Source organism: Diceros bicornis, chromosome 14 (genome assembly GCF_020826845.1).
Source record: "Diceros bicornis minor isolate mBicDic1 chromosome 14, mDicBic1.mat.cur, whole genome shotgun sequence".
Taxonomy (NCBI): domain Eukaryota; kingdom Metazoa; phylum Chordata; class Mammalia; order Perissodactyla; family Rhinocerotidae; genus Diceros; species Diceros bicornis.
In genome coordinates this window covers 16,951,267-16,965,624 of record NC_080753.1, presented here as the reverse complement: position 1 = coordinate 16,965,624, position 14,358 = coordinate 16,951,267, and the positions used below count along the sequence as shown (strand labels likewise).

Sequence of the window (14,358 nt, the reverse complement as noted above, 5' to 3'; positions counted from 1 at the left end):
ACTCAATTAAAGATCTCCTGCCCTACAAAGATTAACTTTCCTCTTTTCTCTCCTGGAATCTAAGGATGATGAGAGAATGCTTTGTTATGGCGCTACTTAGCTCCAAGTTTTAGAATAACATGCGATGAAGCTAAATTCTACAAGTCTGGTTACCTTTGACTTTTCCTGTGACACAGAATGAATACTCAACCCCAAGCATCTTGTAAATCTAGGTCATTGCGTTTATAGGGAAATACTATTAGACGAACTATTCAAAGTTTGTGTCCTGTATATGGAAGGTCATTGTGAAAATTTTGTACATGTATGCATAGAGAATTAAATTCCACCGGGAAAAAGCAAATATCTCTTCACTTTATTACTGACCCTTCTTGTAATTCAGAGCAAGTCATTTCTCTAAGTTGTGCCTCAATTTTCCCTCTTGACAAATCATAGTTGTATCTCTTTATACAATTCCAGAGACCTCTGGAATTAGAGCTCTTTTAAAATATCAATTTGGAAATTTACTAGTTTTTAAAAACTTGAGCAAGTTAGATAATTTTTCTGAGCTTCAACTTATCATTTATACTTTGAGGATACTTACATTGTAAAGATAAAAGAAAATGAGAGGAGTTCTGTTAGTAGTGATTGGCACAAAGTAGGTTTGTCAGTAGGTTTTATTTTTCTCTCTACATATTTTTAGTGGACTCAAGAAAACACATAAGAGACTGTTTGTAATAGATATTAATCTACTTGGGAGATCCAGAATTAGTATTAGACTGATATATCAATAGATAGCCGAAACTGAGATGCATTTTTATTAATTCATCCATATATGGATGCTGTGACTGTTTTTATTGGAAACAACTGAAACAAAAATTCGTCAGTGTAGCATTTTCAGCTATATTCATTTTGAAAAAAAAAACCAAAGAAGAAACCAAAAAAAATGTGGAAGGGTGACTAACCTAACAATAATTTAGCCACTTATTGATATTATTTCATTATATGGAATCTAAAAATACTAATCATTAGTTCACCACCATTTTGAGTGTGAGACTCCATCCTTAATATTAAAAATACTCACCAACTTATATACAATATGGTAGTTTTAGGATTTATTGATTGAGAAAATGCGTAATAAAAAAAAAAAAAACTAGTGAGAGTTCCCTTCCACCTGTCTGTGAGTTTGTATTCTAGTTATTTCATCATAGGAATATACGAATAAGTCCTATATTTCAGTTTATATTCCCTGAGGCTGGGGCTTAGCATTTATTTATTTTTGTTGTTGTTGCTTTTTTTTGAGAAAGATCAGCCCTGAGCTAACATCCATGCTAATCCTCCTCTTTTTGCTGAGGAAGACCGGCTCTGAGCTAACATCTATTGCCAATCCTCCTCCTTTTTTTTCCCTTTTTCTCTCCAAAGCCCCAGTAGATAGTTGTATGTCATAGTCGCACATCCTTCTAGTTGCTGTATGTGGGACGCGGCCTCAGCATGGCTGGAGAAGCAGTGCGTCAGTGCGCACCCGGGATCCGAACCCAGGCCGCCAGTAGTGGAGCGCGTGCATTTAACAGCTAAGCCATGGGGCCGGCCCTGGGGCTTATTCTGAACATATCTAAATTCTACAATTTAAAGGCAAAATGAGAAGAGAACTGTTTTTGTAAGTTGTTTTGCAAATATACGCCTATTTCTTCCATAGTCCATAGAATGTCATGGAGACAGAAGATTTGAAGTCTAAAATACAATAAATTCATTTATTTCCTCATTCATTCTTGTATAAGATTGAGCCCCTGCCATGAGCCATGGGACTAGGGATACAACAGTAAGTAAGATAGAGGTGCTTTCCTCATGGTACTTACAGTTTTGTGGGAAAGAAAGACAATAAACAAAAACTTTATAGTATAGTTATAGCAATAACAGTAACAGAAGATAGGTAAGAGATGAGATAGAGATGTGTTTGTGTTTGTGTATGTGAGGGAGAGAGAGGGGGAGGGAGGGACAGAGAGAGATATCAGAGAAAGTCTGAGCAGGTGACCAACATTTGAGCAAGGTTAAGGGTTCTATACCCAACTCCAATGCGGGAGGGGTGTTTCCCACACCAATGAGAATTCTCCTGCACCAGCTGGGAGTCCTACAATTCAACTCAATTCTGATACTATCTGCCTGGAGATAGCATCAGGTTCCACAGATTAAAGGCTCAGTCCCACAAGACTGCCCTCCACTTCAGATGCCAATCACAAGCCTGAATTGTCACTTGTGCTTTTGACCCACAGGCTATAGATTGGAGGTTGCAAAGACCCTCTCCTTGGGTTTGATTAATTTGCTGGAGTGGCTTACAGAACTCAGAGGAACATTTTACTTATTAGATCACTGGTTTATTGTAAAAGGATACAACTCAGGAATAGCCAGATGTAAGAGATGCATAGGGCAAGGTATGAGGAAAGGGCACAGAGCTTCCCTTTCTCGGAGTGGGCCACTTTCCCCAAATCTCCACATGTTCACCAACCTAGAAACCCTATGAACCCCATCCTTTTGTGTTTTTGTGGAGGATTCATTATACAGGCATGGATGATTAAATCATTGGCGATTGAACTCAATCTCCAGGTCCTCTTCCCTCCCCAGAAATAGGGGGGACAGTAGCACTGAGAGTTCCAACCCTTTAATCACATGGTTGGCTCCACTGGCATCCACTCTCCATCCCCAGGTGCTTTCCAAAAGTCATGTCATTAACATAAAAAAAGACACTTACTGCTCTCATCACTTAGGAAATTCCAAGGGTTTTAAGAGCTCTGTGTCAGGAACCATGAACGAAGACCTAATTTATATTTCTTATTATAAATCATAATATCACAGTTCCTTCTCTGGTCTTTGAACATGGATCCTTTATAGCAAAACAATCATAAAAGTCAAAAGATACTGACATATTAATAGAATCATTCAGTCTTTAATACCTATCCAGTCCATCATCATATTACATGAAAATGTCTCCCAGGGCAAGGCCACTCAGGTTTGTAGGCTTCCACTTGATCTTGTCATGTTCCAAAAGCAGGAGTGGTCTCAGCAATATATGGCTTCACCCTTTCCAACACCTGGCATAATTGACCTAAGAGATAATATCATTTCTTGCTCGGGAACTCTTTCGAAGTGTTAATATAATGTTGGATTTCACTCATTAGGTAACCCATTTTTCATCCCTTTCTTAGAAATCATCCCTATATCCAGCCCTTGTACTTGCAGTCCTGATCCTATGACCACTGCATCAGGTAGAGGGGAAAAAACAGTTGAGGTGATGTTGGAAAGAAAGAAAAAAAGGTACAATCTTTAATACCAGTGTCCTCCCCCCTTGGCAAGATTTGCACTGCAATACTAGCATCCTTCCCCACCCCTTTCCCCAGATCTATAAGAAGAAACAGAAATCTAGTGGGGACACTCCTTTAGCCTCATTCATGTATGGAAGTGTGTAAGCCAGCCCTTCATGCTTTTATCTCTCCATTTTAGACAACCAATATTTTAATTGCCTGTTCCAATTCTCTATCAAGCTATTACTCTGAGGAGGCTATCTCTCAACCTATTGTTGGGCATTATAGGCTGTAAAGTGTGTTCCTTGGTCTGAAGAAATAGCAGTCAGCCATCCAACCTTGTGCACTATCTTCTATTCTGGTTCTTTTGTTGCATTCTGAGCATTTGCATCTACCACTAGGTAAGCAAAGACCAGTCCAGAGTCCATTTGGAGCCCCGCATGGCTACCAGCACCAGTCTGACTTGCCAGCCGTGTTCAGGGTCTTCCCACCAGGGAATCTGCCACATAGCCATTTGCAGTCTCTGTCTCTCTCATTGGGAGATAGAACAGTTCTTATTGGCATTTTGTGCCTCAGGGTACAAGAAGACTATTTCTAAATTAGGCCATCTCTGCATTGCTGCAGTACCCCTATGTCCACTCAATTCATAGACCCAGGTGGCCACCTCAAGTAAGCACATGGGGGATAGCTCTTGTCGATTCCAGCCACCTTCCAAACCTGGAAGGGAGTTTTTCTGATGGAAATCAACATGTCCTACTTTAATGTACCTGTCTCATTTCCATAGGATCGTGCTCCATAAGGGCATCCCTTTAATAGGCCAAGTTTCCACTGCCCTCCTGCCTGACCATATGGCCAGGCCATTGGCCACTGCCCGTGAGTCAGTAAAAAACGAAACACAGGGGTTTTTCCGCTGTTCAATTCTTCCTTTACTGTTAGGAAAATAGCATGCAATTCAGCACACCAAGCTGATCTGTTTTTATCTTCTTCAATCAGAGTGGTGGCCTCACAAACAGGAGGCTGTCCATTCACCTTGGAACTGGCATCCACATCTTTGTCAGTCAGTTAAGAGCTGTTTATAGGCCACTGCTCAAGTGACAATGGAAGCCAACAGCTCCTCACACAGTCCTAGCGTTAGTCCCAGGGGAAAAGAGGCTTCCTGCTTATCAGTATCTCCTCCTTGCATTCTCCCAATAACAAGATCCTGTATAACCCATTTCTATATTATTATGGAACTCTTCTGGACACTGCCATCCCCATTACAGAGTTCTCTGACACCGTCCTAGACGTTATGGTTATTTCAGGCTTTAAGATCACTTTGTGTCTTCCAGTCATTGAGGGAGCTTCGATTAATGTCTGATAGCAAGGTAGTAAATGCCCCTCAAATGGACATTCTCCAGCCCAAAGTCCTAGCGGCTGTCGCTGGGGGGCGCCCATGGGCTTTTGCTGTAAGCCACAGTCTAGGCTCCACACAAGGCTATCACAGAGAATTTGTCCCCACCAGCACTCCAGCTCTATTCCACAATGTGGGCTCAGGCAATCTTACTGATTCCCATTTAACAAGTCCAGTTAACATTGCCTGAAGGGCAGATTTACGTGCCTTCTGTTTTACAACACTAGATAGGAGAAATATTCCCCAATCAGATACAATTTCCATTCCCATAATACAATCAGATAAAAGAAAGGCAACCACTTCACGAAGTAAGCCAGTTCAAACACATCAATTTGCCTATAAACTTTAACTTAATTTCATCAACACTTACATTCTTATCTGTGGCCTCCATTAGGACTTCATCAGCAAGTTTTGATTTTACAATACTAGATAGGGAAAATGTTTGCCAGAAAACATTCAGGTAAAGCTAGACGAAACTTGTTTACATAAAGCCTACTTAAACATTCCAATTTCCGTAATCCTATCAAGCATTAAATTTTTACGTTCTTTCAATCTAACTGTAGCCCGAGTCAGGGCTTCACTAATGTGTTTTGGTATCACAGTTTGTGGGACTCTCATATCAAGGACTCCTGGAAACTTCTCTTCTCCACCCCCTGACCGTTTTAACTACTCTTGCGTAAAAGGCTTTGGGTCCCCAATGAGGAGTTGAGCCAAGAGACCCTGCCCTTTTGTCAATTTTTAGCTTGATTAATCTACCTAACCACTGTCCCAAGCAATTGCTGGTCAGGCTTCTCACACTAATCTCTACCTTTCAACTTTTAAAATTTTTCCAAACAGGTAAATAGAGCAAACTTCTTTGGACCCCTTTAATGTTGGGGTACCACCAGGAGGTCCCTTTGGCCCACCCAACCTTAGGTAATGCTGTATTAAAACCTCTGTTTTAACCTATCAATGTTTGTTTTATTCATCCCATTTCTTACAAACCATCCAAAGATTTCCACCCTGCCGGATGAGTCCTGTGACTCTCCCCTTTCTGTTTTTTCTTTGTTTTACCCCATCAATATTTGCTTTACTCATCTTATTTCTTAATAACACTTTAAAAGCTTTTATCTTGTTGGAAAGAGTCCCTTGACTCTCCTGGGCCTCTTCCCATTCTCTTGTTTTTATTAGCATCTGTAAGACCCTTGAGGGGAAGCTGAGACAGCAAATTTGATAAGGCTTCTGGAACTGTTTTTCGGTTTTGCAACAATAAAGTTCTATGCTGCGATGGCCATGTGAAAGCATGGTCACAGCATTTACCGTGATCTGGGTAATGGGCATATTCAGCGAGTGAAATCCCGGTCATGGTAAAGCCAGTCCCACACGGCTTTGCATAAGAAGCATATCATCTGCTTCATCTGGGGTGCTCTACTTGGCATTTATAGGGGGTGATGGAGAGTCCCTCTTCTCAGAGTAAACAAACCTTGCAGTGGCTTTTGTCTGGTACACCAAGCTGGCTGTTCCCTTGGGAACAACCCCCTGTGTGTCTGGATCACATACAGTCATTTGTGATTGTCCCACAGTGAGCTGCGGGTACTGTATCAACCGAAACATGCTCTTCCACTCTGCAGCACTCAAAACCCAAGACACAGCCCTAAATGACTTACTTTCATAACCATTTTAATAAAGGTTCCTTAGGAAGCTGATGGTGCTGATACACAAATGAAACAACTCCTTTACACTGTACCCCCTGGTTTCAGGAGTTTCTTAGTTTTGCCCTTATTCCACTTTGACTACCTGCTTAGTGACCAGAAGTCTTAGATGTACTTTCTGTTGTCCCTGCAGATTTTCTCTTGGGAGGCAGCTTTAAGGCTAATGGTCAAAGTTGAGACCCACTGAAATCTGAGCTTGGTCTAGCATCAGGGTCTGACCCAGTACTCTCTTTTAATTTTCCCTTTAGTTATTTTAGATAACAATAACTTTTACCTTTAGTAACTGATTGCAGCATAGCTGCTGCTCCATACCGTGAGTGATCAAGTGGCCACCCAGGAATCAAAGGTTCCTCATCCTCCACCTTTTCATCCTTTTTCTTCCCAAACCACACGCTTCCATGAGCCAAGGGCCATTCTGGCAAATCCCACTCTTCCGACACGACTAAGAATCCTACATCCAGTTACAATGTAGGGGAGAGAGGGAATTTCCCCACACCAACAAGCAATTCTAGGACACCAGCTGGGTGTCCTACAATTTAACTCAATTCTGACATTATCTATACCCTCAGATAGCATCAGATCCTACAGGTTAAGGGCTCACTCCCACACAACTGTCCTCCACTAAAGATGCCAATCACAAGCCCAGGTTGTTAGCTGTGCTTTTGACCTACCAGCTATAGTTTGGAGGTTCCAAGGACTCCCTCCTTGAGTTCAATTAATTTGCTAGAGCAGCTCACAGAACTCAGAGAAACATTTTACTTACTAGATTACCAGTTTATTATAAAAGGATGTAACTCAGGAACAGCCAGATGGGAGAGATGCACAGGGCAGGGTATGTGGGAAGTGGGCGGAGCTCCCATGCTTTCTCCAAGCTTGCCACTTTCCCCAAATCTCCATGTGTTCACCAACCTGGAAGCTCTTCATACCCCATCCTTTTGTGTTTTTATGGAAGCCTCAGTATATAGGCATGGATGATTAATTCATTGGCCACTGGTGAGTGAACCCAACCTCCAGCCCCTCTCCCCTCCCCAGGGGTTAGGAAGATGGGACTGAAAGTCCCAACCCTCTAATCACATGGCCATTTTCCACTGGTAACCAGCCTCCATCCTTAGGTGCCTTCCAAAAATCACTTCATTAACATAACAAAAGATGCCTTTATTGCTCTCCTCTCTTAGGAAATTCCAAGGGTTTTTAGTACTCTGTGCCCCAAAGGGGTAAAAGACCAACTATATATTTTTTATTTTTATTTATTTTTTTTTTTGTGAGGAGATCAGCCTTGAGCTAACATCCGCCAATCCTCCTCTTTTTTTGCTGAGGAAGACGGCCCTGGGCTAACATCGGTGCCCATCTTCCTCCACTTTACATGGGACGCCGCCACAGCATGGCTTACCAAGCAGTGCGTCGGTGCGCGCCCGGGATCCGAACCAGCGAACCCCGGGCCGCCGCAGCGGAGCGCGCGCACTTAACCGCTTGCGCCACCGGGCCGGCCCCTATTTTTTATTTTAAATCACAATATCACAAAGGTCCTAACGAAGTGGCAAGACATGTACACACCTGGGGGAAGGTATTTCTGGTAGTAAGAGTAACATGTCCTGTCTCAGTAAAGCAATTATGAGGCTAGAGGAACATAAAGAGGTCAAATCAAGCTGCAGCAGGGTGACCAAGGAGGAAGGTAGTAGGAGGTACATTCAGGGATATAGGAGGGGCTCCATCATCTAAGGCCTGGTAGGTCGTGATTCCCTTCAGACAAGTTGGCCTTGAAGGTAAAATAAGTTATGACAACTCTTGAAAAATAAGATTTTTGCTGCCTAATGTTTCCCCTCAAGTTTAGCAAAGATTGACATAGATTTTTAATGACTGAATCCATATCTATATGTAGACAGCTATGCTCTATTCTTTTCCTTTTTTTAAAGTGTTTGTACAGTCAGCCTTCTGTACCTGTGAGTTCCACATCCATGGAGTCAACCAACCATGGACCAAAAGGACTATGATGGTTGACCTGTACAGAACATGTACAGACCTATTTTAACAATATAGTGTAACAACTATTCACACAGCATTTACATTGTATTATAAATAATCTAGAGATGATTTAAAGTATACGGGAGGATGTGCTGTAAGTTATATGATATGCAAATACTATGCCATTTTATGTAAGGGACTTGAGCATCCTCAGATTTTGGTATCCACGGTGGGTGGGTGAGGGTGTTCTGGAGCCTATCCCCCAAGAATATTGAAGTGCAACTGTACAGTTGGAGAAGTGGATTTTTCCTGCTTTTGTCTACCTCTCAGAATTTGTTATAATGCTCCGTATTAGTGGTAGGCAAGGGAAATAGCTTTCTATTTTATAGAATTCAGAATTCTGGGACACTTGAAACAGAAATTTCTTTTTCTTTTTTTTAAGGAAGATTGGCCCTGAGCTAACATCTGTTGGCAATCTTCCTTTTTTCCCTTTTTCTCCCCAAAGCCCCAGTAGATAGTTGTATGTCATAGTTGTACATCCTTCTAGTGGCCCTATGTGGGACACTGCCTCAGCATGGCTTGATGAGCGGTGCATATGTCCGTGCCCAGGATCTGAGCTGGTGAACCCCGGGCCACCATACTTTTCATTCTTTATCAGTTTCTTATCAGTATGGGGTCCTTTATTTTACAATCAGAGAAAAATCATTAATTGTAAATGCTGAGCCATGGTTATTAATGAAGAGTGGAGTTACAGCGGGATGGGATATAAGGGTAAATTTTCTAGATTATGACTTTTGTATAGTTTAAATTTTATAAAGATCCTGAATTATTTACCATTTTGAAACAAAAGAAACTAGTATCCTTATCATTTCAACATCTTCCTTCATCCTCTACATGCTCTCCTTATGTCATTTCATCTACTCCTGTGGTTTCAATGTGAAAAACCTACATTTCCAGTTCTGACATTTCTTCTGAGGCCCAGAAACATCTGTTCAATGAACTACTGGATATTGTGCAGGCATTTACAATCTAATGTATCTAAAACTGAACTCACTATTTTCTGTCCTAGAGTAGCTTCCGCTCCCATATTCCCAGTAATAGTTAATGGCATCTCAGTCCACTTATTCTCTCAATCTGTTGAAATCTGAATTATCTTTACAGTTTTTCTTCCTCCGTAGTCCTCAGGATACCAGCACCTTATTCTACCGTAAATCTGTTTCTCAGATAGTGCCCTGTCTCTTTTCCTGTTTTTTATTGATTCTCCTCTGAACTCGTCCAATAGCTTCCCAACTGATTTCCCCCAATCTGTTCATCTTCCATTCTACTTCCAGGGGTGTTTATAAAAATACAGCATGAAGAAGGATTCCACTAGTTCCAAACTGTCTATAAGATATACTACAAATTACTCTGTGTGGAGGGAAGTCTATTTATAATCTTTTAAATTTGATCTCTGGCCTCTTGTTCTAAGTTCTGGCTACAACAAAATATACATTATTCTTCGTATATTTGCTCATGATTGTCCCCCTGATAGTAATGTTTCCTTTATTCCCCAGGACACACAAAGATCTTTCTTTGCCTGGTAAACAAACTCTCATATGCTTCTATATTAAATACAGTTTTCTTTGTGAAAGCCTCTCCAAAACTCCTAGATAAAGTTAATTGCCCCTTTCTATGTTTCTAAGAGCACTTTCTTTCTCTCTGTTTCTATTTCATGTTTTATTATTATTAACTAACAATAAACCTGTCTCTTTTGTAAGAAATGAGCAGTATGAGGGTAGGAATTATATTTCATTTATTCTCATGTCCACAGCACGTGCCACACTATCTGTCTCATAGCATGGGTTCAATTAATGTTTAGTGACATAAAGAGAGGAAGAAAGAAGGAAGAAAGAAAATCCCAATAAACCTGGGAGAGAACATAGTGCCTAAAATGTTGGTGTAAGTGAGTATTATTGGATTCTTTCTATAGGTTATGTACAGTTTATACTGTAAAGAGATTTTGTGTTTTGTCTCTTATAATACAAAACCCTAACAGTCAAATACCGGAGGGACAGATTTATACATAGTTAAACAGACGGCACAGAGAATCCTGGTTTAAAAAGTCACATATTAACAACCTCCTCTTCATAGTTCTGCCCGGGGCTGACTGTTGCTTCTAAGGTCGGTCTGGGCGAGGTTGCTTGGAGTCAGTTGTGTTCACCTTAGTGTATGATGAGAGCATCATGTGATTATTATATTAATTACCAAGTCCAAACCTTTCCGTTTAAGTACGAAAAAACTGAGGCACAGAGGAGTTAAGCGACATATCTATATTCCTTTTTCTTAAGATAATTTGATTCTGTGCAAAGTTGAGAGACTCCTGACCCCCCATCTTCTTTTGTAGTTCCTTCCAGAGAAGACTGTAAACTCCTAACTCCATCACATGTGACACACTCCATCTGGATATTGAAGTTGGATATCGTGAGTTGAGGCTTTCGATCTTTTAACAATGTGTCCTATTGTTTAATTATTTCTTGTAATGCTTTGACAAGAAAGTTGCAGTACGAGGGCTTACACTATTGAAAAAAAAGAGAAATGGAGTGCAAAAACCTCAGAGGGCCATGAGAAAGTATCTCGAGAGTGAGAATTTGCTCTATTGTTTCTATATTCTTTATCTTTTTTGGAAATTACCTGTTAGCTAATTGCCTGAAGTTAAAAAGCAATAAAATAAGAAAATAATTAAAAAAAGAAGATATCTGGGTGAGTTGAGAATAATTACAAGTTTTGCCCTGGGTAGACAGAGGGGAAAAATGAGACAGAATGAGATAGAGATAGAGATAGATAGAGATAGAGATAAAGATAGAGAGAGAGAGGGAGAGGGAGACAGAGGAGGGCGTAGAGGACGCGTTACATTTGACATTCTTTCACCTCTTCTGTTGGCCATAACCCAACAGTTGTGTGTCATTTGTTTTTCTGTGTACACTGTTGGTGCTCTCTGATCCTAAGACTATGGGGTTCCAACCTAGCAGTCCCATTCTCTGTGATCATAAATTACTACCCCTTCCTTTCATTTGAACTTCACAAGTCTGCAGATAAACTAATTACCTATAAGATATGATGCTTGGTAATAACAAGATTTATCAAGCTACTGTCATGTGGACAGAAGTCTCTTTAACCTAAAAAAATAATTACTAATGCTGCTGTTAAAGAGACTACTGTAATCAGTAATTATTACTGATCAAATTCAATCATGAACAAGTCGATGAATATGATGATAACTACGTGCCTGTTGTCATTGAAAAGACAACTTATAGACCATGTATGTGCTGCTGTATTCTTAGCATCTAGAAGAGAGCTTGGCACAGCATTGAGGAGCCATAAGTATTGATGGTGTGGCTGAATTTGGACACAAAAGCTTGAAACTTTATGTCATAATAGTGCCATTAAGTAACAAGGAAAAAAATATTTGAAGAAAAAGGAGAAGGGCAAAATAGAAGCCAAATATATACTGAGAAAATGATACTCAAGACGAATGCACCGTCTACTCTTGAGCACATATCACTTTCTATCCCAGTACTATCTGCCCTGATATGTATATGTCTTTTTAAATTAATAATTCAATTACTGTAAAATGTGATTATTTAGAAATTGAATGGCTCACATTTTTAACAAGCTTTTTCAAATTTGCCTCTCATTCTTGATCTCATGAAGCTTTTTTTGTTTGGATATTTAGAACTCCATAAGAATATGTTCCATTATAATTTGAATAAAATGCCTAACTGGTTTGGGTTGTAATAAAATTGTTTTATTGTGGGTTTTGATGACTGTGGTCAGAGCTAAGTTAGAGCAGAAGAGCACAGTAGATGAGTGAGAGAAGACGGAGGGGTTTTGATTTATTCTAAAAACAATAAGAAACTGTTGAAAGTGGAATAACATGCATGAATTAATGTAAGGCATGGCTGCCATATGCAGAATGAATCAGGGGTTGGGGACAAGATCGGAAGCAGAGAGACCTGTTAAGGATTTTTGCAGTGACAGGCCAAGAGGTGAGGGTGGTTTGGTCTTGGTTTAGAGCAGCAGAAATGGAGGAAAATGGAATAAATTGGGAAATATTTTGCAGGGAAAGCCAACATGATTTACTAATAGACTAGATGTGACATGTAAGTAAAAGAAAGGAATAAAAAAAAAGCATCAGTGGCTTCTTTCTGGAGAAGGAGTCTGGAAGTCAGATGTTGGCAAGGGTGGTGAAAGCAGCTATCAGTGTAAACCTAGAGCTTGAGGTTCTCGATCTTCCACAGTGGGTGAACCATAGCAGGTGAGTGCCTCCCACCACCTCCCATGCAGTACATCAAGGAGTGTACAGATGAAAATATTCAAGAAGGCCTAGCTCCCAAACCTCCACCTCCTATAAAGGACAGTTGTATTTGATGTTTAACAACCAGTTCCAATGTGATGATCTTATCACCTGCCCTTTAGAAAGTCAGGACATGAAACAGCTTCATCCTATGCAGTTTGATCACAAGAAAGAACTGAGAAAACTCAAAACGTCTGTCCTTATTAATTTCTTAGACATGTTAGATTTCTTGATAAGGAGCCCTGGGAATACAGAAGGAGAAGAGAAACTAGAAGATCTTAAGCTGCTCTTTGTCCCTGTGCATCCTTTCATAAATGAATACCGACCCTACCAAGTAAGAGAGACCTTGAGAGTCATGGTGGAGGTGCAGAACCATCCTTGTCTTGAAACAGCTGAGAAGTTTCAAAAGCATCTGGAACAAAGCATTGAGATGATCCAAAATTGCTTGGCTTCTTTGCCTGATGATTTGTCCCCCTCAGAAACAGGGATGAGACTAAAAACCGAAGCAATGCTGCTGATGACAGAAAGTATTGTAGTGGCCAGAATGAACAACAAAGAGAAATTCAGCTCACAGGAGAGACCGGGTTACAGAGAAAGATGCTGTCTTGTGCGTCTTAATTGATGAAATGAATGAAAGACCCTGAAGGATGTTTCTTTTTCTTCTTGTTTTTCTGTTTCTCTTTTAATAAATAGCATCATATATTAGTTAATTTGCTCTTAGACAGTCCTAAAAGAGATATAACTAGAAGTCATGTGAATGGCTTGACTCTCCAACTTTATGAATTATGAGATGTCGCAGGCAGTAATTTTTGCTTTATGGCAAGCATAGGCAAATGAGTACACCTGCATTAAGCGTAATCGCCTTAAAAAGCAAAGTGTTTGCTGCTATTGTATGGAACATTCCTGTTTTTGGAGTTGGAGTAAAAGGTTAAAAATATCCTCAGTAACAGCAAGCTTTCATCAGTGAAAAGTCAATTTGTTATTTGCTTTAAGAATGATAGATAAATAAAGGATATCAAGCTGTATAATAAATGTGAAATTATGAAATCTTTAGATTTACTTCACTTAAAAATTTGTTTAATCTCTAAAAACTTAGTGTAACATGTTAAAAGAGAGGAACTCTACAGAGTTTTAAAACAGCAGTTTTATTTTTCCTCATGACTGCTCCTGTAAACACACTATCCCATCCTCTTGTCCCTATCCTGATGGGTCCCCTAACTTTTTTCCGGTCACTCAAATAGTATGTCCTTTGGTCACTTTTAGTTGCAAACATTCATTTTGGTAATTAAAATGTCTATGTAATTAACTATACATTTCCTTCAAAGCTAAACTTAGACTTAAGGCTGGAAGCCTGCCATGGGAAGGGGGTTTTGTGGCAGAGACTGCTAGATGTTCACTGGAGATTCTTGCTCTCCTGACATATGTTGCTGAGATATGACTGCCCTGCCAGGGATTACATTTTCCCACTCCCCTTGCATCTATGTAAGACCATGTGACTAAGTTCTTAGCAATGGAAGTTCTTAGCAATGGGTGTAGGAATTCAGACCTCCTCCCAAAATTTCTTGCGTGGTCCTCCATTCTCTTCTCTCATCTGCTGGTTGGATGGCCACACCCGGGATAACTTTGGAAGCCACTTGAAGAGGGTATAGTGTCAGTCAGTTTGGGTCCTTGAAGGACTGTAAGGACTAGGCCCGCCTTTCGTTAACTCTA

The 14,358-nt window shown here is 40.3% G+C and overlaps 1 pseudogene; it reads left to right on the top strand.

Moving 5' to 3' along the window:
- Positions 1-12,249: 12,249 nt before the first annotated feature.
- On the top strand, positions 12,250-13,292 carry LOC131414243 (mediator of RNA polymerase II transcription subunit 7-like; annotated as a pseudogene).
- The last annotated feature ends 1,066 nt before the right edge of the window (positions 13,293-14,358 follow it).